Source organism: Pseudorca crassidens, chromosome 13 (assembly GCF_039906515.1).
Source record: "Pseudorca crassidens isolate mPseCra1 chromosome 13, mPseCra1.hap1, whole genome shotgun sequence".
Classification (NCBI taxonomy): Eukaryota; Metazoa; Chordata; class Mammalia; order Artiodactyla; family Delphinidae; genus Pseudorca; species Pseudorca crassidens.
Window position 1 is genome coordinate 35307357 of NC_090308.1, and position 19126 is coordinate 35326482.

The following is a 19126-nucleotide window of genomic DNA, read 5'->3' on the forward strand; positions in this document are numbered from 1 at the left end:
CTGCAGGCTAGAGACCAGGAAAGAGTTACAGTTAGAGTCTAAAGGCAATCAGCTGTTGGACCAGGAAGAGCTGATGTTACAGACGAATCCAAAGGCGGTCTACTGGCAGAATTTCCTCTTGCTTTGGGAGGCAAGTCTTTTGTTCTACTCAGGTCTTCAACTGATGGAATGAGGTACCCACATTATGGAAAGCAATCTGCTTTACTCTAGATCCACCAATTTAAATGTGAATTTCATCCAAAAGCACCCTCACAGAAACCTCCAGAATAATGTTTGACCAACTATCTGGGCACCATGGTCCAACCAAGCTGACATATAAAATTAACCATCACACTAGCTGTGTAGTCTTGAGCAAATAAACAGCCCTCTCTGAACCTCAGTCTCTGTAAAATTAGGTTAATAATACTACCTCTTAGAGCTGTTGTGAGATTATGCACATATAGTTAACACATAGTAGGCGATTAACAAATTTTAGTGTACTACATCTACATATTCATGTGTTCAAAATCCCTCAATTGTAATTGGTGTATTTAAAGTGAAATGAAGGGCTTCCCTGGTGGCGCAGTGGTTGAAAGTCCGCCTGCCGATGCAGGGGACGCGAGTTCGTGCCCCGGTCTAGGAAGATCCCACATGTCGCGGAGCGGCTGGGCCCATGAGCCATGGCCGCTGAGCCTGCGCGTCCGGAGCCTGTGCTCCGCAACGGGAGGGGCCACAACAGTGAGAGGCCCGCGTACCTCAAAAAAAAAAAAAAAAAAAAAAAAAAAGTGAAATGTAGCTGTAAAAATGAAAGAAAAAAAGTGTGTTTTTAATATGTGTAATCCTCACAGTTGATAAATAACAACACAATAGAGAATAATTTATTCTTGTTTACTCTCTGTGCTTACAGTGGACTATATTTTACGGTGTTCTTACAGCTTGATTGAAGGCTCCATTTGGTGTGATGCCCCAAACCAAACCTAGGTATGTATCAATGATCAGTGACATGCACTTTACCATTTGAAGCAATCATATGCTGTCAAATTCTTACCTGTGTCATGTAAAACCAGCAGAGTTTCACTTTTTAAAGATGTTTCATTATATTTCCCAGACAAAAACAAAGAAATATTAATGACCTTTCATTTGGAAGATTAAAATAGGATTTTTTAAGGCTGAATGAATGCAGCCACATAAAATAGAAGCTGCTTATAATCCCTAACCTTTGCTACAAATTTAACCAAAGCCTCTTTCTGAGGTTTGAGGAAGTTCAGTGTTTCCCCTCAGTTATTCTTCATTTTTGCCTCTCTCTGCAGTTTTGGGTTCCAGCTGGAATCAAACATACCCAAATACCCCAGACGAAGCTGTTCTCATAAAGACGTCCAGCCCAGTTTTCAAGACTTGAGAGGTTCAGATAGTTTAGATAAGGTTCGAGATCAGCAGCCAAGCACTTGGATGGTTATCTGAACTGAACCTTCCAAGTTTTGCCTGATATTAGCTCCTATAACTGGAGATAAATATTACCTCTAATTAGCTCTTCATTTCTTAGACACATCTGGATCTCACACAACATTAAGATATTACACATCTGACATTTTGCATGTTTTTGTAGAGATTTTTGTTTTGTAATATTTTAATTATTTAAATTACAGTCAAAAGAGGAAATAAAGAAGTGATTACTGATTCATTTATATTTTTACCAATTACACATATTATTTTATTAAAGACATACAAGTTTTAGATCTGGAAATGGGGATCACCTAATTCTATAGCAGATGGGGGCATATGATACAGAACAATGATTCATTATTTTTCACCCAATATTACCAGCATGAGTAATGTTTCAGAATCCAAATGGAAAATGAAGAACATTAATTTATTTTTATTTAAAAGTTTAAAAAAACAAGCATAATTGCTCAAGATGGAAACTACGCTGAACACAACTTTCCTTTCCTACTAGAGATCCCAGTAAAATGATTGTGAAGGATAAACCTTTGACAGTGAAGAGAATAGGAAAGGGACAATAGCAGTTAGGAGATTGTAACAAATGGATGCAAATCAGAAATAAGATGGAAGTGTGTTGATGTGGTCAAAACAAAGCAAGGAAGGGGCAGCCCAGAATATACAGGAGGGAATTACAGTAAGAAGAAAGCTGATCTTCTACCCAAATGCAAAATGGTTGCAGGCACAGGATCAGCAGATGCTAAGTCAGTTGTGAGAGTGCGAAAGGAGGCCAAAAATGTGGGCAATGTTAGTGTTGTGATTGATCTGCCACAATCACTGCTTACATTACCAATGACCTCTTTTCTTTCAAAGCATGGCACTACCCTGAAGAATCCCAGTGCGAGTCCATCTTCCAACTAGTAGATCTTATTCAACAACTAGGTATGATTCTCTACACACAAGGGAAACCTCTGCCTCTGTTGTAGGAGGAAGAAAAGGGAATGCTGTAGACCAAGGTCAAGGCAAAAATTTACAAAAAGTAAATCATCTAGAGGAACATATCACAGTTTAAGAAACGAGTAGTATTATCAGACTGTTGAAGAAGAGAAACAGTCCTGCTTCTGATAACTTTACTATTTTTGTGTGACTTATAAGTATTCCCTAACTAAGCCATTGGCTCTTGTTTTGAGTGACATACAGCAGTGTGAGGCAGTGAGAGACAGAGAAGCTAGGTTCTTGTGCTGAAGCTGTCAATTAACTAATTAATACGCACACAGATATCTCTGGGCCTGAGTGTCCTCAACTTTAAAATGAGGAAAGGGGATTGGTAGGTGAATTTTCCTCAAAGTTCTCTAGAGCTTTGACAGTCAATTATCCTGAAAAAGATAAATAACCAACACATTTTATAAACGAAAAGAAACTGAAGGCTACTGAGCATGATTATAAGGTTGAAGGTTATTGAGCACGATTATAAGATTCTTTCATGAATCTTGCTCAAAAGTCTGTCAAGACTAAAAGAGGGCTTAGGGTAACAGATATTCTTGAGAGGCATAAATAACCAAAGAACTACCTGTCTCACCAACTACAAACAAAGAATTTAATCTAATAATATTTATTAAGTACCAAGTATGTGCAAGTATTTTGTTAAGACTAGGAATATAGCTGCAAACAAGGTATTTTCCCTACCCTCCTGGTGCCTACCAACAAATGTAGAAAAAGAGAAAAGAAGCAGATGATATGTGATCAGGGCCATGATGAGTTAGTGTGGGGGGCTGTGGAAGCATAGAGGGAGAGTATCTAACCCAGGCTTAAAGTGTCAGGAAAGGCTTCCCAGAGAAAATGTTGCAGAAGGTGAGACAGGAGTTAGTTCAGCAAATAGTAGGGAAGACTGCTGGAAAAATGGTTAAGACTGATTAAGCAATTTCTTGCATGTTATCTCTGTATGATAACCATCAGTTGAATAGGTGGACATTTTAATGGCCCATTCCATGGATTAAAGTAAAGACAAACTTACTAAGCAACCCACATTTACTTTACCTTTACTACAGAGAAGTGTTACCCTGTAGCAATTTAAAATTGCCTTACTACACGCTACAGATTAAATGCTTGTGTCCCCCAAAATTCATATGTTGAAACTTAATCATCAATGTAATGGTATTGATACCGTGACCAGAGGTTCTTGGCCTTCCCCAATCAATGGAAATTGACTAGAAACCAAACAGGAAATTCAGGCAAGGCTTTATTGGGGCCTCTGCTGCAGCAGCTGGGGAGTAAAAACAAGTAACAGGTTCCCTTGCTCGCTCCCAAGGTGGGGCAGCTGGTTCTTTACATGGGGTGAGAGTAGGGGTGTGTCCAGGGGTCCAACCGAAGGGGTGGCTTAGGTGTTTTGCCCACTCCTCTGGTGTTGCTGAGTGCAGGGGGCATGCTCAGTACCCTGCTTTTGCTCCCAGCTCTTCATAAGTCGCAATTGGTCTTTTTTTGGTCTTTTCGTATCTTTTATCCAGAATTTGGCACAACTGCAGGTGCATGTAGTTATTTTTAGTCCCATATTGTTTCTTTGTGTTTTGTTGCTGGAGGTGTTTGTCCAGGTGCAAGCATTGCAGCACTTGCAGCAAAGGGTCCCAGGTCCCAGCCTGACTCAGTATTTGGAGATGGAGGCCTTTGGGGTGATTAGGTCATGAGGGTGGAGCCCTCATTAATGGCATTAGTGCCCTCACAGAAGAGACTCCAGAGAGCTCCCTTGACCCTCCCACCATGTGAGGACACAAAGAGAAGATGGCCATCTATGAACCAGGAAGCAAGCCCTCACCAGATACCAAATCTGCTGGTGCCTTGATCTTGGACTTCCTAGCCTCCAGAACTGTAAGAAATAAATTTCTGTTGTTTATAAGCCACTCAGTCTATAATACTTTGTTATAGCAGCTCGAACTTATCAAGACACAGTGTAATGTTCTGAAGCATAAACTCTTCAAGGGAAGAAGACCACAGTCATGTGAAGAGATGAAGGGGCAGAGAGAGAGAGAGATGTCAGAAATGAAATTTTCCTGCTCTGTTAAAAATCAGATGAGGAGACAGTTTTCAAATAAGACAAAATATTTCATTATAAGAAATAGCAATACCTAAAAAGGTCTGTTGAAGAAAAGACAAACTAAATTAAAAAGACCAAAAACTAAAAGCCAGGATTGCATTCTGTCAAGATATATACAAAAAGACTTCTACTTATAAAGTAAAAACTTGTAGAATTAAAGGATGAGCAATATAAAATACTTAAAATCTTGCAAGAAATCTTTTAAAACATGTCAGAGACCATGCCTGATCTCTGCCACTGCAAGAGGCTTTGAAGGAAGAACTTCCAAACATCAGACAGAAAAGAGTGCAAAAGCTACAAAAAGGTTTTCATGGGGATTTGGTGAACAAAAGAGGGAGAATTAGATGAAACAAGGAACAATGGACTAGAACTTAAAGATCTCTGTAACAGGCATGGAAAAATTGCCATACACTTTTCAAAAAGCACTGGCAGAAGATCCAAAGGGTAAAACACATTAGAAAACCTGAGTTAATTCCATACACGGGGAAAAATTTAATTTTTAAAATTTTTAGAAGAAAAATACATGCAGAATATTTCCAGAAATATATTTATTTCTTTGATAATAAGAGAGAATTTCCAATAAAGGAACATACACAATATAAGGAACACATTTCATAAATAAAATATTTTAGAAGAACAAATGGGGTAATAAATGTGAGAACATTTTGCAGTGTACAAAGTAGAACACAGATGTAGAGCGTTGTCATTAAAATACATGCTGTTTGATTCTCAGGTATTTATCATCTATACGTAAAACTCACCATGTACTGCGTAATAGTGCGTGGTGGAAAAAAAATGGAAAAGGAGAAAAGAAAAAGACTGTATCTTGTAAACCTCAGATAGCTCAACGATTAATTATCAAATTACAGGCAAACAACACGGGCACATCTGCAATCACTTAGAAAGTCAAGCTTCATCAGATTAATAGTTGGCTGCTGGTGGTAAGACAATTATTTATGAAAATAAAACTTCCTTTCAAGAATTTTTTTTTTGTTTCGGTAACATAAAATTGTCTTCAAGTTAAATTCTAACCAATAGAACTTTCTTAGATATAGTCATGGCATCTTTGCTTTTCTTCCCCATTGCGCTTTTCCTAGCCTCTCCTCTTTGTATCAAACTACTTCTCTGCTATCCAAGAATAAAGATAGAATGGGGGCAGGAGAGTCATGCCTTTTGTTCTTCAAGTGTATCTATTAAGCTGCTGATTATCCCAAGCACTAGTCCAGGTGAACAAGAAATGCAAGGTCCCTGTTTTAATAAATCACACATGGTAGTGGGAGAAATAATAAATGAAGATGGAAAGATAGGTAGGTAGGTAGGTATAAATGTGAAGAATATTAGAGGAAAATGCTATGCAAAGAATTAAAATAGAGTGACCAGAAGACTATTCCAAACAGGGTAATCAGGGCAAGCGTCTCTGAAGAATGGCCAAATCTAAAGTATAGCAAGGAGCAGGCCATGTAAAAATTAGGGAGGAATTAATTCATGTTAGAAAAAAAAGAGTTAGTGAAAAGGCCCCAGGGTGAGCAAATGTTGTACTTTTAAGATGTACAGAGTGGGACTGGAATGTTCCTGGAATAGTGGATGAGTGGGAAGATGGGATGCTCCTAGTGTGGGGTTGAAGAAAGATCATGTAGGATTTTGTAAGGCAGGGAAAGGCATTTGGGTTTTATTTTAAGAGTAATGGAAAGCATTTTGGGGTTTTTAACAAGTAAATAGTAGGATCTGGTTTACATTTTTAAAAAATGACCCAGCCTGCTCTGTGGGACAGAAGAGGAGGCCTGAAGACAAAGTAGGAGGTACTAACAGTGCTCAGGTGAGAGAAGATAGTGACACACTAGGGTGTTTGTAGAGCAGACAAAGGAGACAGATTTGGAGTTTTTAAAAGGTATTTTATTAGGAAATATGTCATTTAGTGCAATATGTCAAATTGAGATACACCAGAACAAAAATAAGGTCTAGAAAGTGTACCAACATCATTTGCCCAGAGAGTTTTCTGTCACAGAGTGCCTTGTAGAATTAGAGTTTAACAGAGAGCTAGTAAAAACTGAAGAATCTACTAATCATCTAACTTGCATGTTGGACAATAGACCAATTACCAGTTTTCTGAGTGGCAGGAATTATCTGATTTTGAAGACCTAGTGTTTCAGATTATCCCTCTGAGTACAGTTTGGTGGTCCCAGGATCAGATATATTGTCAAAATCGATAAGGATAATGAAAGCAAGGCTGATGCACATTCTTGAGTACCTGCCTTTGCCAGAACTGTACTCTGTATTTTTTCATGTATTCCTAAGAACCCTGGAGGTAAGTATCCCCATTTAATAAGTGAGGCTTAGGGAAGCTGAATAACTTATCCAGGTTTATAGCTAGTAACAGAACAAAGATTCTAAACTGCCTAAATCAAGAATCCAATGCCTTTCCACTGTATTACTCCCTTTATTCTTTCAGTAGAAGGCCTACAATTTCTAGCAAATGTTCCCATATAGTTTGTATCCACGTGATGCCAAAATATTCAATCAAAAAAAAAAAGAATAAACTAGTATATTGTTTTTGTGTCAATGTCTTAAAAATAAAATCATATCGGCCTATTGAATATTTTATCAAACTGTATTTTAATTACAAATTTTTTCAGTCAATTTTTCAAAGCTGTTAGTCTTATTAGTGAAATCAGTGCTTTGAGAGTGGCCAGAATAAGTGTTGGCCCAGGTATTTTCCCTCTTTTTTATACATAAAATCAGTATCCCATAAAATCCTCACCTTTTTTCCCAAATCCTCACCACCTTCTTCCTTCCCTAATGACCTCCCAAGCTGTGAAGCTAGAGGAAAAAGGGTTTAAAGTTACTTTAAGAGAAGAGCCTACAGAAGTGGCCTTCTATGATCCTCAAGTGTTTGCTCTTCAAAATTGTTGCTCTAACACACTGCCTTTTTTAGTATGATGCCATGTTCACTTCAGCTAGGACTTCTAACCTTTAAAAAATTATGCACATAGTGAAGATTCTCAATTAAGAATATATATTCTGTGACTCTCATCTATAAAAAGAATGCAAAAAGTAATGAATACTAGATAGCGAATAGTAATGCCTCCATTTTTTCCCTTTTTGAAAGAGCCAACAGGGCCCCTGTGTGCAGGAACACTATACAAATATTTATTTTTAAGAAAATCTGATGGACTCTTGTTAAAAATGTTTGCTCAGATTCAATGTCTTTTCATGCTCCATTTTCTTAATTCGTAAAGATTTGGTCCACATTTGTCTTCCCTACCTGAATCATTTCCAAAACCTTTGCCTCTAAACTTCTTCCTTCCATAACTTCTACCCAAACTGGGATGCCAAAGGTTGAAACCATTTTTCAAAGAAAGGGTTTTAAAACTAAACTTGATGTTATGTCCTTCTTTTCCAATCAAAACAAACAAACAAATATGATCTCTGCTCCTGGATTTAAAAACATTATAAAAGACACTTGGGATGAACTGACCATGGACTTGATATTAAATGGTATTAAGCAATTACTGCTAATTTTATCAGGTGTGTTAATGTTATTGAGTCCAAGCTCACTCTGCTCGCCACCCGACAGGCCAATGAATCAGAGATGAGGTGTTGAGGCAAGGAATATCACTTTATTTGGAAAGCTGGCAGACCGAGAAGGCGGCAGACTAGTGTCTCCGATAAACCATCCTATCGGGGTTTGGATGCCAGTTTCTTTTATAGCACAGAGAGGGGGAGGAGGTGAGGAATTAAAGTAAAAAGGCCGTAAGTTTTGCAAATATCCCCTGGAATGGCCAGCCTCAGTGAGGGGATGTGTTAATTTCTTCTTCCTTGCAGCCATCCACAGGTGGGCAGGGTCAAATTGTCTCCCTGTGAGCTGAACAGAGACACTTTAGTTTAACATTCAGGCAGAGGGGCAGGATTCCCTGAGGCAGGCCATTATGTATGATTATAATAACAAAAGCAATGAAAAGCAAAGGTTAAAGTCAAAGAAACAGATCAAACGTGGAGTCTGATTTCGCTCTTCCCTGTTAATGGTATTAAGATCAGAATAGAAAGCATCTTTATTCTTAGAAGAAGTATGAGAAAATAGTGATGGATGAAGTTTTATCATGTTCTTAAATTACCTCTAAATAATAATTTAAAAAAAGGTCTTACACAGTTACAGAAAGTTAAAGGAAACATGGCAAAAAAATGTACTGTTGAATCTAGGCAGTCAGTATATGTGTTAATTAATTTGGTTAAAAATGATTTGGTCAAAAAATACTGTGGTTAGAAAACTTTTGCTTCATGTGGCTAAGTGGCAAATCAAAAGTCAGTGATATTTGAAACACACAGGAAAATAATCCCATCAAACTATAGTAAATGTCATTCCCTAAATTAATTTGCACGCCCATCTGCAAATTTTAACATAATCATATTATAGAATGTTGTCTGTCACAGTGCTCTCAATATACCCACAGATCACTAAGGGATCTTGTAAAAAATGCAGATTATGGGTCAGTGGTTCCAGGAGGATCTGACAGTCTTCATTTCTAACAAGCTCCAATAATGCTATCGCTGCTGGTCCACGAACCACATTTTGAATTGTAAGGGTCTATATTATGCCAAATAACCAGTGAAAGTCAGATGCAAAGAGTACCTATTTCCCACCAAGCTGTTTATGGATGATAAAGTCTTTCCCATGCAGAGGCTTGTAGATGCTCTATGGGTCTATATATTTGGGATCGTGGAATCAACATGCACAAATAGCTGAGATTTCCCTTTCCGTGCATATGTCCATTGACATAGAGTTGTACTCAGTACTGCCCTCTTTTTAGATTAACTATGTACTGTGCAAATATAAGTATAAAACAAAAATTCAACTTCAGTATAATTTTATACAATGTTCTAAATGGAAGATTAAAAAATCTGTATTATTCTGAATATTTGGTAACATTCTTCTCAAAGATTCAATATTTTTAAGGCAAGTCTTTAACATTTGCTCTTATATTTTGGAATTCTATTAAATTAAATGTTTACCATTGATTATAATAGTAAAAAATGTATATTTTTATTAAATTAACTTCAGTTATTTGACAATGCTATATCCATGATTCCTTTAATTTTTCAATAAAACTAGAAAAATTTGACAATCTACTTTTAAAATAAAGTTATATATAATAGTTTATATATAAATTTACTCACAATAGTGCACATGTGTATGTGTATATATAGATAGATAGATAGAGATATAGATATACTATTGTGAGTAAATTGGAAGCATATTATGTATGGCTTGATGTGCCTGAGAGTGTTTTCATCCTTGACATACTTAAAGCTTTAGTGACTATGGCAGATTATATTTTTCCAAAAATGGAAACACCTATACAAATCCCATCCATGTGCTCTTTTTACAATGAGGCTGACACTCCTTCCACGAAAAGGTGATATCTATGTTTCGTCCCCTTAGATCTTCCTGGGAGCTTGTGACTGACCAGACCAATGTAATACATCAGAAGTGATACTCTGTGACTTCCAAGGCTAGGTCATTAAAAGGATACAGCTCTCCAGATGCTTGCCTTTTGGAATCCAGCCACGATTTCGTAAAGAAGTCCAGGCCACAAGGAGATACCACATGTGACTGTTGTAACCAACAGCTCCAGCTAGACCTAGAGCCAACATTCAGCATCAACTACTAGACATGCAAATGAACAGGTCTTCAGATGCTTCTAGCTTCCAACTTTTGAGTCTCCTAGCTGAGACCCCAGACATAATGGAGCAGAGAAAAATCATCCCCTCTGTGCTGTGAATTCCTAACCAACAGAATCTGTGAGAAATAATACATGATTATTTTGTTTTAACCCACTAAGTTCTTGGGTTTTGTTACAGAGCAATAGATGATTAACATACATTTTGGTATCTGGAAGTAGGGTTGCTGCCATAACAAGAACCTAAAACTGCAGGAGTGGCTTAGAAACTGCATGATAAGCAAAAACTGGAAGGACTTTGAGGAGATTGTGAAAAACCTAAAGAGTCTTGAACAAGTGATAAGGAGTCTGAGAGTCTACTACAAGGTTATTAGTGAGGGCAAAAATGAAATAAAGAAAACACTGTTGGAAAAAGAAAGAGGATCTTGGTTATGCTGTGGCAAAGGGTTTAGCAACATTGTTGACTATGATTAGATGGAAATATAAAAATTGTAACTTATGAACTGGGTGATAGAGCCCAGGAGATTTCCAGGCAGTGTTGAAAGTGCCCCCTGGCTGCTGCTTCTGCTCATAGTAAAATATAACGGAAGAGAGAACCAAAAGGAAGGACTGTTAAATATTTTAAAAGGCAGGATTTGCAGCCTCTCCAGTCTGCAAATAATGTGCAGTCTTTGGGATCTTGGAACACAGAAGGAATTCAATTAATGTTAGTTTCTTTCTCCTTTCCCCGTTTACTTCATGAAGAAATGTTTGAAAATGCCTAAAGAAACTTAGAAGTTGGTATGACAGTACGTTCAGTGGTCTGAAAACGTTCAATAAATAAAGTCATCCTAAAATCCTAAAGAGAGGCTTCTTGAAATTGTCTTGAATCATTTATGCATCACTAAAATGATCCCTTTCTTAAAAATCTTTTCTCCACCTGCTCACAGGTTCTTGGTATTCCTTCTGTTCACTGTTTGGTTTTTTCACTTCTTATCCTCTGTAAAGACGAAAATCATCTTAAACAACTGATGAAGCATTGTGACTATGTTAACCACAGCCACAAGTTTGCTGACACTCTTCCCATTGAGAGGTTGCCTCAGTCCCCTCTCCTCAAGTTGTGGTGGGCTTTTTGACTTCTTTTATCAGTAGAGTATGTTGGACATGATACTATGTGAGTCCCAAGGCTAGTTCATAAGAGACCATGCAACCTCCCCCTCGGACTCAGAGAACACTCACTCTTAGAGCACTGAGCTGCCTTATAAGAAATCCAATTACCCTGACGCCACCACTCTGGAAAAGCCACATGTAGGCCCTCTTGGTGACAATCCCAGGTGAGCCTGACCCTCAGCTGTCCCAGTCAGACAGCAGACACATGAAGAAGCCATCTTGAGAGTGATCCTCCCACTCGCAGCTGTCCCAGCCCTGACATCTGAGTCACCCCCAGCTATCTGAGTCCTTCCAGCTGAGATCCCAAACATACGGAGCAGAGAAGAGCAGTCCTTTCTGTGCCTTTCTGAATCTTTGATCCTCAGAATCCATGAGCATAAGAAAATGGCTTTTACTCCACTCAATTTTGTGGTAGTTTGTTACACAACAATCACCAACCAGAAGAAGCATTTTCAGTCACCGACATCTTATTCATGCATTTAACATTTATCAAGGGCCTAATGAGGCCAGACATTGTACTAGCTTTATCTCAGGTTGGATGAATTTCTCTGATTCCTTCTGGAGATCAGGTTCTGCTGGAAGTTGTATTGTGGAGGCACTGGGCACTGGGCAAGATGCTAAATATATCTGGATGCTAGGCATGAATAAGCTGAGGGGCAGCACAAAGGACAGAGGATAGAGGAAGAATGGGAACAAGAGAGAATAGTGGCCAAAAAAAACCCAAAATTATCTCAGATTTTTTTTCCTTGACCTGATCTGACTGTGCAAATTGATATCTGGCCCAGAAAGCCACCCTGAAATGGCAGAGGTACCTTGGTTTCCCCCAAAGAGTGACCTAGTTACTAAAGACAATCAAGCTTCATTCAGTAGTTATTTCTGGATGGCAAAGATAGATGGTTTATCAATTAAGCACATCTGTCATAATGACTAAGGACTGGAGTTTAATGTAGCATAACTTTATGAAATGAAATAAAACACTGATATTTCACTTTTCACAAATATGTGTGAATAGTCAGATATAGTCAAAGACTCCTCAGTCATGTGCAATACAGAGACATAATTACTTCTCAATAGCTTTAAAAGCTACAAAAGGCATTTCTGAAAGAGTGGACTAAAGGGGGGAAGACAGGAAAAGCCTTAAAATTGTAAAAATAAGGCTCCATAAAAATGTGTTGGATGCTTGCCTCATCCCAAATGGAAAGATGTAGATATAATCTTTTCTTGGAAAAATCTTTGTGACCATTTAATGCTCTTTATGTATCATGATCCTTTCATTTTAAGTTAAAGCTATTCAACACGACACAGTCTATTTTACAGTCTAGGTGATTATTAAATGTCCCTCCCTTCCCTTGCTCATCATAACTTCTTGAAAATAGTTTACACTTGTATCTGCCGCCCCTACTCCTCTGCACTCCTTACTGAGAAGGGGGTTCCCTTGCAATCTTACTTGTGTTCCTACCATCTATGGGAGTTGCACGCGTTGGGTCTCTCTCCAGCTGCAAATCCAATGAACTCTTAGTTCTTATCTGATCTAGCATTTACCTCTGTTACCTATACATCTTCTTATTACCTAATAGTACATACATATCATTAGATATATAATTTTAGTCAATGACAAAATAATGTATACTTGTTGCAAAAAAAAAAAATTGAAAACTGTACTGAAGAGTATAAAAAGTCCTCTCCTCACTATGGCTCCATCCCACTTGGGGGAACCAATGCTCAGAGCTGAGGCTGATCAGACCAGACATTTTTCTGTGCACATCTAGTATATAATCTAAAATTTCAAATCCAAACTGAAAGAGGATTTGAGACTAAAGAATACACTATCCTTCACCCTCAATCTTACTCCTCATTTTTGATAACCACTTATACAAAGTTATGTTTCTTTTGGTGGTTATATCCATAATGTTTATATTTATTCATTTAGTTATTTATCAATTTAAACTATATCTAACTGCTACCCCTACCATGAAGAATGAGGAGTTTTGCTGATTTACACTGCTTTCTCACTTCCCTATTCCCACAAGGATTTCCCACCTTAAACTCTAAAGGCCTATTTTTATTTATTAAGTTTTTAAAATTTGCTAATGTGTGTCTTCAAATAAAACACAACCTTCTATTTCTTGACTCATCCATTTTAGGCATTGTCTCATACTTTGTAACATCCGATTTTATATCATTTCTCTTCTCTTCTTAGAACTAAAAGTAGCTAACTCTGCTTTGTCTGTAGGTTAATCAAAAAACCCCAGCATTTACAATATTATAATTATTTAGATATAGTTCCCTGCAAAATCAAACAGTGACTGGACAGTGAGTGGAGATGGGGATTGCAGGGGCCATTAATTTTGTTCAGCTGGAAGGAGCACATAACAAACAGGGAAGGGGGCAAGGCACGTTGCTTATGTTTGTTTATTTTTATGATGCTATACTTCCTTTTTATCACTAAGGTCACTTAGCTTCTTAATCACATTTTATTACAGGAAATTATTTTTGGAGCCATCTTATTCGCTGTTCTAATTTGCACTCTAAACCTACTATATCACTGTCATCCTGGAATTATTTTTCCTTTTTTAAAATCTTCTGCTACCTATCCTAATATTTTTACTGATATCTTTTTCTGAAAAAAAAAAATGTAGCAAACCATCTTCTCAATACTCTTAAGATTGCAATCTAGCATTTGAAACTTTCCTCCCTTGGACTGACTTGCAGAAGACATCTCATTTTCAAGAAAATCTCGGGGGACAATAATCTTAAAAGTGGTGTTGGAGTAGATTTCTTTTCACGTAGAAAGGAAGTGAAAATTTGTAACCTCAAATAATAGGCAATATTGAGTAGCTGCAATTTTAGTATTTGGAAAGCATTAATATTTTATAAAGAATGACATTTTACTTATTACTAATGTTTGTAATAACAAGATTATTAGTTCACTCAACAAATATTTATCAAGAACTCAGTATGTTCTTGGCAGTTTTCCATGTTCTGGGGATACAGCAATGAAGAGCTCCTCACAAATTTTATTCCAGCAGTGAGGCAGAGGCAAAAGATAAGAAACATATAAATAATTAAATACATTACTACGTACGTCAACTATTGATTGATGCTAGGAAGGTGGGATAGAGAGTGCTGGGGAATGGAGGATGGGGATGGAGTTTTAGGTAGGCCATGCCTTGGGTGAGGGGGCTTGTTTTTTAACCTTGTATAGCCTCTTTTCTTCATTTTGTTTTGTTTTGTTTTAATTTTTTAATTTCAAAATAATCACAAAATTACAGAAAAGCTGAAGGTACAATACAAAGCATATGTTTTTCTGAATCACTTGAGAGTGAACTGCTGACTCAATTTTCTATCACTTCTGAATGCTGTAGTGTATGTTTCCTACAAAACAGGGGTTCTACTACACAACCATAATATACCATAGATTAGGTATTCTGTTTCATGGATCTCACTTTCTTTTCCCTTTTTCTCACATTCCTTTGTTGTTTTGTTGGATAAATAGAGAGTAAGTCTTCCAAAGAGGGTGGTTGACAAGCGGTAAAATTTTCTAGGTCTTGCATATCTAAAAACGTCCTTAGTTTACTGGAACTCTTAATTGATAGTTTGGCTGAGCATTTACTTCTAGATTACACATCACATTTTTCTCAGACCTCAGTCTTCAAGCATATAGTGTCTCTGATGAGAAGCTGCATTTCCATTTATTAGAGGCAGTAAGTGGAGGCTTTGGGGATCTTTCTACTTTTTCTGAATCTCTGTCTAGGTATGGTTTTTCTTCTTCATTCATGTCCTCCTCATTCTGTGTGCCCTTTCAAGCTGAGGATCCATGTGTTTATGTCTCAGAAATATATTTTCATCCATTATTTCTCCAATAATTTCCTTAAAATATTCCCTTTTCTTTCTGAAACTTTTTTTGAAAGACTGTAGTTCTCCTAGATAGATCCTTTAAGACTTTAAAGTTTTCTTCTGTACATTCCTATTTTTCTTTTAGCCTAATTTCTAGATTTCCTCAGGTTTTTATTCCAGCACTTCTTTTTAATTTTTCAAGAAAATTTCAGACATCATATTTTTAAATTTCCAATATTTCTTTATTGTTCCTTAGTGTTTATGAAGAGATATATGAAATTATATTCTGTGTCCTGAATAATCAGTTTCTTTCAAAGATTCCTTGGTTCATATTGGCACTGTGCATATGTGTGTATGATTATTTTTCCTCTAATATGATATGTGTCCATTTAAACTCATGAACTGCGGACTACTTACTTGGAACACGTTGCTGACCTGGTTTCCCTCTGCCGGCATGTAGTTCTCTTCCCCACTAGGCCTCTCTTCAGTGAGAGGGATGGACTGTGAGCTCTGAGCCCACAGACAGCTTTCCTTTAAACTGTGTAAGCAGACAGCAGGGAGCAAGCTAGGCCCACTATCTGGGTTTTATTTTGGGAATCCCAAACCAATTCCTTTGGCAAGCAGTGCTTACGGAACAGGTGCTAACTTGTTATCTCTAACAACCGTTTAGAGACAAACATCAACCTTGATATCGGAGCCATAACCCCTCGTGAAACTGGAGCTTTTATCTCTAGGTTGGAAGCATTTTGGAGGCACCACCATTAGGGAGCTTGGCTCCTGCCTCCACAGCAGCCTCTGGGTGTGCACATCTGGCTGTGCTTCTGCTCCTGTATTCCTTAATATACCACATACTTTCCATCTTCCAGAAATTCATCAAGGTTAATGGTTTGCGTATGTCTCTGCCTCATTGGAGAACTGTTATAAATTTCTTACCCTTGGTACTTCTAAATTGTATTTCCATGGGATTTGTGGAAGAAGAGATAATGTATGTGCAACCTGTCATCTTGAACCAGAAGCCTCACTTCCTCAAAGTCCTCTCCCCCTAGCCTGCTCTCTGCCACTTCTCTGACATTTATTTGTCCCAGCTAGCTCTGCCTTCTTTTCTTTTATTCCTCCCTGAAGGTTTTTGCTCCATTTCTTCTATTTGTTTTCTGTGGATGATTTTTACTCACTCCCATGGATTTAACTACCACTTTAAGCCAGTGAACCCATTATACATGACAGCTCTTCTCTCTCTTCTGGACTCCAGTTTTGTGTTCTCTACTCACTACGGTCATTAATACCATTTTATTTTTTTCATCCAATCAGGAAATGGCATACAATCAATCTTATTTTAATTAATTAGTTAATTAATTAACTGGTGAATGCTTAAAGGATCTAGAACTGGTTTTAAGATAATCTTTCTACTACACCATAGTATTTCCCATTTACTTTTCACAAGTTCAATAATTGATGAATTATTTGCTCATCTTGGTGTGAGGTCAACCCTGGGGCTTATCTTTACAAAAATTTTTATATAACCTATTTTCCAATAACACAATATATTCAAACTTCATATATGTCTCCCTCTCAAAAATTGGTTCTTTGCTTGAGAGGAGCAAAGAACCACACCTGTTTTCAGTTTCCAGTTACAATATAGCATTGTAATTCTATTTCTAATTTCAGTTATTATAATCAAACTTCTGTTATATGAAGTTTTTGAAGCTAAACACTCAAAGCAGAAGTTTTCACTTACCTAATTGGCTACCAATACAAGAGTAGATTCAATCCATCTGTCCCTAAGTGGATATGTGTATCTCTGCCAGTCGGCCCTTTGTTTTGGGTTTAAATTACCCTTTTTAAGCCTGATTTCTCATGGAAGAAAAGCTAATAACATTTACTCTTCTAGTCTGAGCATTTCAACTATAATAACTTTTGATACTAGGCATAGATTCTATCCAATCTGTCAGGATGAGGAAAAGCTTCAAATTAGCTAAGATTCCCCACAACTATGGATTCTTTAGGTGCTGAAAAACAAACAAATAAATAAACAACAAAAAAAGGGGTTTTATCCACACTGACTCCTAATAAAATGGTGTAGCGTAGACAGTGATAGCTCTTGTTCCAGCTCCAATCACTAATGGGTACAGCCAATCTGCCCCCACAATCAAGGGTTCCAAGAATGGTTACTCACATATTCTCCCAATTACATCATAAAACCTTTCTTACATTTGAGAAACTCTAGGCAGATGGAATTTTCACAAATTTGGAATCATATGTCAACCTTTCCCTGGATATTCTAAATAGAAAACACCTCATATGAGTAATAGTAGTAATATTAATAAAAGCTAAAGTATTTTGTGGGCTAGGCACTACTCTAAGCTCGTTACATAGACTATTCCCTTTAATTTTTGCAGTAACTTTTTGGGTAGTTCTTATTATTACTTCATAAAGAATTGAGGCTTAGAAAAGTTAAATGTCTTGCCCAAACCGTTTCCCCAGTTCATAAATGATAGAACAGCGACTTGAACACTGGCAGTATGGTAACAGAGCACACTTTTTTAACCACTAGGCAAGGATATCAAACAAATTTCATCTTGTATGTCAACTGTGATTGATAGTGACTACATGGAATAACTGTTGAAAAAACTTGGTCACCAGACTCCAGGTGATAGAGTGCCAAAATGAGCAATGATGTCAACTATGAGCACATTAAACTTGTGGACCTTTTTCTAGGTACTTGCTCTCCTGGGATATGTGAAAGAGAGAGAGACAGAGAGAGAGATTGACTGACTGATTACTGACCTGTGTATTTATAAACAACTCTCAGAAAAAGCATAATTTAGGTTAGAGAAAGTCAGAGAATGTACCAAACCCTGCCAGCAATTTGTCTTTCTCTATGTTAGCTTATAAGAAAAAACTACTAGCGATTTGAATATTTTCTTTTTTGGAAACTTTATTAACCTTTGTTTCAAACTTTATTCCCAGGCTTCTTCAGCTTAATTAGCTGCAAAGAATGACATTGTATTAAGCAAAAACTGAAAAGAGCTGCAGTGTCCAGGGGCTTGGGCTTAAAAATATTAGAGATCTAGATTTTATCAGATCCATAAACAAAATTTTAAAAAGCAGTCTTAATATAAAATAGCATCTCCCAGTAACTTCTTCAAGATTTATCTTCTTCAGAAGTTGACTCAATTCAGTTTGCTTCATTCTTGGAAGCCTCACCAAATTATCCACAAGATCTGGAACTTCATCATCATCATCCTCTCCAGTAGCAAGTGGTGCTTTTCCATCCACAGATTGTTTGGGCAGAGCTTCAGCTAGTCTCCTTAAACTGGTCAGACCATCCGCGCCAAGCTGGTTTAAGATGCTGGGTAGCATTTCTGTCAGCTGCTTTGTCTCAGCATGGCCTGTAATGGTGAAAGTGTTTGCTGCCAGAGATGCCTGAACTTTAGAGTTGTTAAAGTGCATCACCGTTCCTTGGTTTGTGAACATATTCACCTCTTCAATACCAGAGATATTGTTCACCCCTAACTTCTTTAAAGAGAACTGACATTTTCTGTAGTCTTCTGTGGCTGTTCTATGAACCACCTTCTTTCTGTGAGCAGTTCCTTTCCCACCAATGCACACTTGTGCCTGCAGTTTGGCGAGTTTCTCTTGGTTCATGATAGCTTCTTTCATCTTTTTGGAGCAGAAATGGGGCCGTGCGGGGGACTAGGGTTGGCGATCAGGGGGTCTCGGGCAGACCAGCTGAGGTAAGGCGCACACACGCAGGGACGCAAGATGGCAGCTAGAGCGATTTGAATTTTTGTTCTACTTTATTTTCCTTCTCCCACACACTTATGGAGTTTTTTGTTTTTGTTCTTTAATGAAAGAAGTAGCATAAGGGGGAAAGATAAGAGACAAGATGCTTAGAAAACCATCCCTTGGATGATTGAATCAACTGGTTCAATTCCAAGGAAATTTCCAAAAAAACAGAGAA

The 19126-nt window shown here is 37.5% G+C and overlaps 1 pseudogene; it reads right to left on the bottom strand.

Moving 5' to 3' along the window:
* Positions 1-18203: 18203 nt before the first annotated feature.
* On the bottom strand, positions 18204-18904 carry LOC137204979 (transcription factor BTF3 pseudogene; annotated as a pseudogene).
* Between the last annotated feature and the right edge of the window lie 222 nt (positions 18905-19126).